A 9,882-nucleotide genomic window follows, 5' to 3' on the forward strand; every position below is an offset into this window, starting at 1 on the left:
CGTGATGATAGCATGCTGGGAAGTCATGAGGCTGATGTGCAGACATGAATCCAGAAAATAATTTCATTTCTTACAGTGAGACTTTTAGTAGTACTGACACTTCTTTTCTCCTCTTCGGGTCTATCGGAGCAACATGTTAAAAGTGAAATCAGAACGTTTTCCGGCTCATCCGGAGCCGTGTGACGTTATAAGACTTCAAAAGGTCTGACATGCAGAAATGAAACAATTAGTTGTTGGGAAATTTGTCTGAAAGAAATAGCGGTAACTATTTTGAGAATACATTTTAGTTTTGAGCTAAACAACCAAAACAACGCTAATGATTCTCTGTAGTTTTTCCAATGGGAAAATGTCATTTTCTCTGTTGTATAATATTGTTGTGGACCGTTTGGACAGAGCAAGACATGTAAAAGATGTCACCTTGGAAACAAGAACAAGCTTTTTTTTTTCTTTTCTCTCTCCACTCGTTTCTGAAAGTAATTAATGAGTAACGCCGTGTTCCACGCAGAGCTGTGGAAGTTGTCGGTCACGATCATGGAGTAAGAAAACTTGCAGGGTCAAAAGCACAAAACATCTCATCAAATTGGTATTTCACTTCACCTGCTTTGTGCGCCGCGCTCTCTGGTTTTGGTCGCTGCGTTTGCGCCTTTGCAGAAGTATCGCTTTTATATTCATCGCCTGCCAAGTTGGCTGGTAACCCGACGACACGACTTGCTTCAATTAATTTTTAAACATATTGGAGGGTGGGCAGGTGCTAATTTCAAGCCCCGCTGGGCGCCCATAAACACAGTCTCATGGCTTCAAAACAAGCTCGCTGAAAACCAGAGGAGGGAGGGGGAGGGGTAGGGGGGGCACTGGAAATGTGTCAGCCATTTTTCAAAGCTCCTGCTAAGGCGAGCTTCTTCTCAGCCTGTTTGACGATTTCTTCTCCAACAAACTTCAACGTTTTCTGACGTCAATCCTGCAAAATGATCCATCTCCAGGGATTTGCTCATGGCCTTTAATACCTTTAAATGTTAAGATCGTCCTCATAGAGATGCAAACAAAACAATTAAAATATTACAATATGAAGTGATGAAGCACATGATATCAAACTGAGGACCTACAAACAGAAAATACTTAAAACTTTAATTTCTGAACTATTGAGATTTAGAAAGAGACATTTTCTCTTTGTAAATATCTAAAATAATGTAGAATAATATGTTCTTTTACTGCAACATATTTAATGTTAAACAGCTGAAAGTCCTCTTATGAAGGACTTAGTGTGTGTGCATCTCAATATATACATATATGGAAGTCTGTTTATTGCAAATGAGAATGCAATTAAAGGAAAAAGCATCACTTAGTTTGGCTCTGATCTACAGGGCATTCATATTCAGCGTGGCATCAGACAGCATGTTGCCTAACAAGATGGTCAAAGTACTTATGACTTCATCATGAAAGGCCATTAGAAACATTAAAGCACATTTCCCACCACATCGAGCGCGTCCACCCACTCTCGAAAAACTGCACTTGTGAAAGTATTTCTCCGGAGGGACTTCACTTTGAGTGTCAATGTCGGGAAACCTTTAATAGAGTCCACGTCTTGGTCAGACGTTTGCTAACAAATATGGCAAAAGATCAAGGTCAGAGGTCAACGCAGAAGAATTACACTTGTTCTCCCGCCACGACATCCACAGGCTGTTTTAAAGATTCACTAGTTGTTGTCCGACTGCCATGAACCAGTTCTCGCTCGTCTATTTGCAGACTCTCTTGATTTGTTCCTGTTGCTCCGTGGTCACTTCCCACGGCTCGCCTGCTCTCATGTGCCGTAATCTAACACCCACCATCATATGATACTGAATTGATGGATGTATGGGAGCAGCACGGGGCCGTGAACACGAGTTACTTTTAGACAAATACCAGAGCAGATCAGGGATAAGGCTGAGAAGAAGCTACTTTCTACTCCTGCGCAAATTAAACTGCTTAAACAGGGCCTTTGGATGAGTTTGAGGGCATTTCTGTTCCCTTTCAACAGCTCTCTGGCGGCTAGCAGCTAACAGGGCTAACCTGAATTGGCAGCTGGAGCCAGAGTCTGACTGAAAAAACGTTTTTATGAGTCTAATATTTGAACTTCAGTCATCCAAAAGAATGCAAAAAACAGCCTTTTTTTATGAATGCTGGATATCTAATGAATATATAGATAGGGATCTTTCTGTAAGTCCATATATAGGGATTGTCTTATAGATATAGAGAGAGATAGGGATTTTCTTATATCTCTATTTCTTATATATATATATATATATATATATATATATATATATATATATATATATATATATATATAAAAATCACGACTGTTTGCAGTCCTGGCTCCTCGATGGTGGAATGAGCTCCCTATTGACATCAGGACAGCAGAAAGTGTCTACATCTTCCGCCGCAAACTAAAATAACATGAATGTCTAAATGTATGTCTAAATGACATGTAATGTAATGTAATATATATATAGATAGATAGATAGATAAGGATTGTCTTATAAGTATATGTAGAGGGATTGTCTTATCCATATATATATATATATATATATATATTTATATATATGTATATATATATATATATATTTATATATATATATATATATATATATATATATATATATATATATATATATATATATATATATATATATGAATTGTCTTATAAGACATTGGTTGTTGGTTTAAGGTTTAAACCAACTTTGTGACCTCTTGTGTTCCAGAGAAATAACAATATTGATTGTTTCTGAAATCCCCATATGTTTCTATTTAGGGTCAAAGGTCGCAGGATTGCGTAACATTGTTGCTCCACCGCAAAAACAGTTATGGAGGAGGGTGGAGTGGATGATTGATGAAATTTTTAAAAAAGCATGCGATCTCAAAGCTGGAGGCGGCTCCTTTTCTGTCTCCTGCTGACAGCAAAATGCCCCCAAACCAAAACAACAAGTCTTTTGTTGTTATAATTCTTAAGATGCTCATGAAACCAGACCGCGCATTTGATAATGTTGATGCTTGATGTTCAGTAATTACTTCTATAAATGCTAGTTGTCATTGTTAGTGGCCAAGTCTGCCATTGTCGCCTGTGGATTAAGATTGAGGGATTCATATGAAAACAATGCAGCGTAACAAGACGTGAGTGGCAGGTCAACAGTGTGAAGTCTTATCCACACAGCTGGATAAATGCAACACACATAAACACATGGAATATAATAGACAAATAAAAAACAAAACATTTATATAAATAATAGTCAAGCTAAAAAAGCATTTAACACTATCAAGCAACACAAACTCACCTTTTGTGCTAATTGAACAATTTAAAAAAACGAGCAAATGATCCTAATCATTGCACATTCACAGCACATTCCTTTTGTGAGATTTTCAGTTTTTACTTCATGGCATCGTCGTGTCTCTACAGGGGAGACATTACTCTCTCACGATGCTGTCAATCATCTGACTCCCACTGCAGGACATTAGCATTCCCATCGTGAATATGCTTTTAAAGGCGTCACCTTACAGACTCACAAACTTTTGTTTGAAGTGATGATTTGATCCTGATACACAAAACACCGATGGGTAAAGTAAACGTAAACTACGAAGAGTGATAAATGTGTGTTTAATGTTAATTTAAAGAGTTTTCATGACATTCCCAAGTAAAAAAGCCAACAAAAAGATGTGAAAGATGTCATAAGAATCAACAATCAACCAAATTTTATTTTATTTTTTCCTTCATTATGATCATGACAACTGATTTTGTAAATGTGTGATCATATGAATGTCTTTCTTCTTTTCTACCGTCTTCACCGCAGCCCTAAAACACTGTCTTTATTTTACAGTGAAGCTGTGAAGTGCTCCGTGGCTTCAGGCGTTATAATGAATCCCTTTTTGCACGCACGTTTTTGACATTTTCCTGAAATATTCTTCAATAAATATGACGGCAGCAGGAAGCTACGGGCTACAAAAGGTTACACATTTGAATCCCCGTATCGCCGAGCAAAAGAAGGAGCGAGCCAGACTCGCTCTCCTCTCCCTCAGTCACAACTGTCAAAGTGCCCTTGAGCAAAGTATTACCGTCCCTGACTGCTCCAGTGGAGCTGCTAATTGGCTGAAAGTTGACACAAGAAAACAATAGTTCTCTTGGGCAGCTCCCAGATGTGAATAATTGAAACTATGCGAATTATGAGCTCAACGTTGTTCAAAGAACAGGCACCAGCCAGCTCTTTATGCACAAAGGTCAATAAATGAAATACGGCAGAGGCCTTTCCGAGGATTTTGTTCAGTTTGTTTTGGTCGCCGGTTCAAAGCAGGATAAAAAAAAAATAAGAGTGCACCTGCAACAGCAGGCCGGTTAAAGAGCAGCAACAGCTTTATCAGCCATGTGTGTGTACACGTAAATGTAATTTGACTCCGGTTACAAGTTGCTCTCATCGTACATATCCATATTAACACACATAAACATGAGAAATATAAAAAAAAGACATTAAAGAATATGTAGTCTGCTCCCTCCTTCCCTGTAAACAGCCTCGTGGAGCGCTTCCCCTCCAGTCTGCCGTCAAGGTGAACTCCAATCTTGAAAGAACTTGTGCGCCACCTCTCCCTGAATGTTGATGGGATCAGCGGCGGTCCCTCTTCTCCTGAAGTCTGTGATCATCGCCTTGGATTTGGTCACGCTCAGGAGGACATGGTTCCCCAAACTGAACCCCCTCCGGGCGACCGCAGCGATGGGTAAAAGTTTAAAAAACTCCACAAAAAAAAGTAAACTGCACGCCGAGAGTCTCCGCGGCGCGTTGGTGTTGGTGTCAGACAGCTGCTTCTGCCCGCCGCTGTCACGCGTCCAGCCGACGAGGAAAAGTCTCTGTCCCTGGCGGCGCTCCATGCTGGTGTCCAGGGTGGAGATACATTCTGCGAAATGGCTGCCATGTTAAAGCACGCGCCAAATTAATTTGGCCATTTGGCCTCGTGTCCTCACGGTTAATGTTGCCAACAAACAATGTAGCATTTAAGAGGCTGTGTTGTAAAACTGAGTCCGGCACGGCGCTCACGTCTCATAAAACACACCGGGGATGCGTTTTATTACTTCCGGCAAAACTTCAGTTATCTGCTTTTAACCAAATATTCTCCTGGTCGAGCTCAGCTCAAACGAAACACAGCTTTACTTCAAGTGTTCAGTTGACGCTAACAGTTTGGATGAAAGACACTAAACTGTCATTGCCGTCATGTGAACTAAGCACACACGCGGGAATCGCTCATAGAGAATGACTACAGGGGGAACAGCGTGTGAATATTTGGCATTATTTTCTGCAAACATATGGGCATCATCACAGTGAGAGAATCAGACATTTGTTGGATTTGATGGCAATATTTTCCCGTCATTCCCGGATCCTACTGCCGGTTAAAAGTGTGGTTTCGCCTGCCACAAAGGTGGATCCATGACAGTTGTATGTCTGAAAGCACTAATCCATATGTCTTGTTAAGGGTTTGCAAAAGAAAAGAGAAAAAAAAACCTTCAACCTGACCGAGGAATGAAAGTTGAATAAGAAATCCGTCAGTCATTGATAAAGAGAAACTGGAAGCTTTGTGTCACAATGTGTGCAGATATGAATAGAAACAACTTCCTGTTTCAGTGTGAGGTGCCTCACAATGCAGCCTGTAACAAGCTGGAATATTAGCATGTGTATTCTTCACACATCACAGTGGAAAGAGAAGGTTAGCGTAGCGTTAGCGCGATTTTATTTGGATCGCAGAATATCCGCTGAACATACGACAGACTTTACAATCCAGCCACTAGACTGCAGAGAGCCCAAAGAAAAAGCTCCACCCTAAAACCTGCATGCACTGTTGTGCAATAATGAGGGAAGGAAACTAAACAAGCAGGTCAATCCCCCTAAAATCTATAATCCCCTCTCACTGGTCCCAGAGTGCAGACCTGAGTCATCGGAAGAAGAAAGGAATCGGCATCGGACAACAACGAAGAGGTTGATCTAGAAAACAAAACGTGCTTGGACATTTTCGGTGTAAAATGACGGACAGCTGAACAATACACCTCGGGCCACACGGTAACGCTACGGAAAAGACGTGTTTCATTTCCTGGGACCTTTTAAGCCTTCTGAGTTACACGAGAGCCCTTTCAGAATCGTCCAAATCCAGTTGTGTTTACTATCTGAAGGTTCACGTTGCATTGAAGCACACAATGCCGCTCAGGAAATTACACAGCTGGCCCCACATTTTTGGTGCAATGACCTTTTCAGCCCTCATGAAAACCATTTATATTATATTCCCTCAAGCACAGTGGCATTAATTCATGCCGAAACTCTATTCTACGCTCTGGATTTGAACTCGGTTGCACTGGTTGCGAGCCCTCTCTCACCTCCGCTGCTTTTTCAACTCTCGACAGCAGATCAGTCGGGTAGCGGAGGCCCGGAGCCCGTTTAGCTCGGTATCGTGATTCCACCAAGACGTCCTCTAACGAGCTCAACATCCAAACGGATGACCAACGAGGCTATGAAGGTAGATTTGCGTCTTTTTTACCCGAGCAAATTTCTTGTTTGTAAGTAAATTGTCTCCAAATCTTTGCTCTCAAGTTAAAAAAATTGCTCTCTCAAAAAAAAACGCTCTCAAAACTAAAATTTGCTAAAAAAAAACGCTCTAAAAAAAAAGAAATTGCTCTCAAAAGAAAGAAACGCTGTAAAAAAAATTTGCTCTCAAGAAAAAAAAAACGCTCTTAAGAAAAAAAAAAAATCTCAAAACTCAAAAAGCTAATTTTAGCTTTGAGAGCGTTTTTTATTTTTTGAGAGTTTTTTTTTTTAAGAGCATTTTTTTTTTTTTTTTTCTTTTTTTAACAAATTTTAGTTTTGAGAGCGTTTTTTTTTTTTTTAAGTGTTTTTTTTTAGAGCAATTTTTTTTTTATCAGAGCATGTTTTTGAAATGAGAGCAAAGATTTTGAGGTAATTTCCTTACAAACAAGAAATTTGCTCGAGTAAAAAAGGACACAAATCTACTTTCATACGAGGAGGCGTTCATTGTCACATTCAAGCACACAACACACAGCACACAACACACAACACGCAACACGTGACTTTGACACAGCTCTCCGTGGCGGTCCTGTGTGAGCAGGCCGGATTGTCACAGATTTTGTCCTTCAAAAGTCGTTTCGATGGCGGGACATCCGTAACGTTAATGGCCGATTCACACGAGACAACAGATCTCTAATCAGTCTTTAAAAATGATGGAGGTGGGAGTTTCTGCAGTTACACAAGGTGTCTGCTCCAGTTACACAAAGTGTCTGCTCTATCTACACACTCGCTGGTGTCGCGCCCCGAAGCGACACAACAAGATTGTAACATCAGGAGAGGAGGCGCTTCGCCTGAAGACGACTCATTTTCACTTTTTAAAATATTTGACTTAAAGATCATTAGAGCTGCAACAATTAGTCAATTAATCAAATTATGATTATTTATATTATCATAGCAAATTATTTGGGTTTTGAGAAGTTGGTTGCACAATTTAAGCAGTTTGAAGAAGTCACTTTTGGGAAATTATGACGGATATTTTTCACTTTTTTGACATTTCATCGATCAAACGGCAAATAATTGACAGAAAATTAAAATAATTTAAATGAAGTTTTTGTGTGACGATAATTTGAATGTAATAGAGACCAGATTACTAATATGAATGATTATCATGTATGTTATGTGAAGACGTTCAGGGCTGATTAACCTGTAGTTCTTACAGGACTGAAAAGCTAATATGTTCATTATTCGAGCAGGAAAAGTACAAATGTTTCTTTAATTGGCATCTTGTCAGATGAAATTAAATTCAGAAGACACAAAAGAAAAACAGAAGGATTAGTATTGCTCTGTACATCTTCCTCTTGTGGGTATCTCTCTGGTGGTGTGAACAGCATCTTTTATGCTGAACCGTCCTCCACCAGCAGGATTTAAGTCGACTCTAACCTTGGCTTCAGCAGCAGTCGGGATGGGAACTTAAAAAAAACAACAACTTTAAATCCAATGTGACACCTGAAATGAGGAGAATCACGCTGGTTCAAAGATGGTCAACTGTTGAAAGGATTTCAGATTCCTCCTCCATAAAGAACGCGATAAGAAGCCTCGGGCGACGAATCTCCCTTCGGCGTAAACGCTGAGCTGCGTTACGAGCTGACACGCACAGAATGATGGCGCCGCTCTAAATATCATCTGCCCTCATTTACATCTACAAGTGCCTGTCCGTCAAGCGCGGCGCCACCGGCTGAGCTGTTAAACACACACCGAGCGGCTCGTTTACGCCGTCACTTTCATCCGCGTCCGGCTGGCTACTTCAACGGGCGCTCGGCGTGTGTTTTAACTTTCGGCGGCTCTATTAGCGACTCTGTCAGCGGCCATATTTCAGCATCCGTACGCCGTCTCCCTCCCCCCCCCACGTCCCCTCGAGTGGCAAACGGCGTGAAGGATCCGTTGAGTTATGACTCCCGGTTTCTGCCTACTCATTTTGGTAATAGATGTTGAGATAAATCACGCCGCTTTGTTTGGCGGTGGTATCGGGGGAGGGGTGGGGGGGGATAACAGAGGACAAAAGCTCCCTGTACTTTTGTAACCTCTCCATCATGTAAAAGCACCGGCGAGGCGCTCGCCGGACGTTTCTCTCACGTCGACATTTCACACAGGAGGCCGCGGATTGAATTTTTTTTTCCCATCACTTACAAATCCATGAACGCATCGGCGTCTTTCCTGCCTCGGTATAAATGGCTGCGAGCCCACAACTCTGCGGTGACAGTTCTGTATTGTTCATTCTCCAATTAATAACTTCGCTGTGAAAGGTTTGCGGGCGGCGTGCATTGATTCTGTGTTATTAAAACTCCCAGTGCTTCCCACTAAGTCTCCCAGGCCTCGCCTGCTGACTATTAAACAGGACCCTCTTTACCAGCTGCTCCTCTAATTTGGGCTGTTTGCTATCGATATTGATTACTTCTTGATATTCCCTTCAGCTGGCCTGTCTGCGAGAGACTCCACTGTAAGCCATTGCTCACCCACATGTCAATTACTGTGGAAGGGGAGAGCACCACTCTGTCTTAATGAAAGCAGATAGACGGAGTCGCTGAACAGTTTGCCTCGGTTGCAGATATAAAAGGGCTGCGTTGAGGAAGTGAGGAACTGGCTCCTTGTAGGAATTGTGCACAGCAAATAAAACTGGGATTGTAGAGCAATCACGGTGTCAACGGATGTGTTTATCTACGTACAAATACGAGGGCTGAAGGAGATGTGCAGAAAAAGACGGATTTGATTGTCAAAGTTTGCCTTCAGCATTCAGTTCAGCCAGAAATACAATTTAGGATGAAGATGGTTCAGAATAATCTGAAGGCAAACGTATCCCATGTTGATATTTCATGAGATGGCATGATGTCATACTTGTGAGCTCATTTACATTTCTGACCTATTTCCTATTTCTCAGTTGCAATGTGTTGGATTTGGCGTCCTCTGGTGGTGAGATTAGAGATTGCAACTATCGGAAACTCCGCATGCCAAGCGTGTCGGTGACGGACAAAATGTGTTTCGTCAATCCGTTCTGGACTTCATATAATACATAATAAAACATATGAAAAATCTTATTTTCCCAAAGAAATTCTGCCTATATGTCCCCCTTAATGCTACACTCTGTGTGTACTGTTGACAAATGTATTTGAAGAAATGGTCAATAACTGAGAACAATCCAGCTCTTCAAGATATGAATCTGTTGTATTAAATATCAATATGCAATCTTAATGAGTGTCAAGCATAACGTAAAACAAGAAGTGTGTGTTAGTATGAACTGTTTTATGTCTGCACTCGTTCTGTCGGCTTGTATTTCAAGTTTAGGTAAATTAATGTTACATATCTT

The sequence above is a fragment of the Clinocottus analis genome, unplaced genomic scaffold (genome assembly GCF_023055335.1).
Source record: "Clinocottus analis isolate CAN_PGR_092001 unplaced genomic scaffold, fCliAna1.0.p SCAF_16, whole genome shotgun sequence".
In the NCBI taxonomy this organism is placed as follows: Eukaryota; Metazoa; Chordata; class Actinopteri; order Perciformes; family Cottidae; genus Clinocottus; species Clinocottus analis.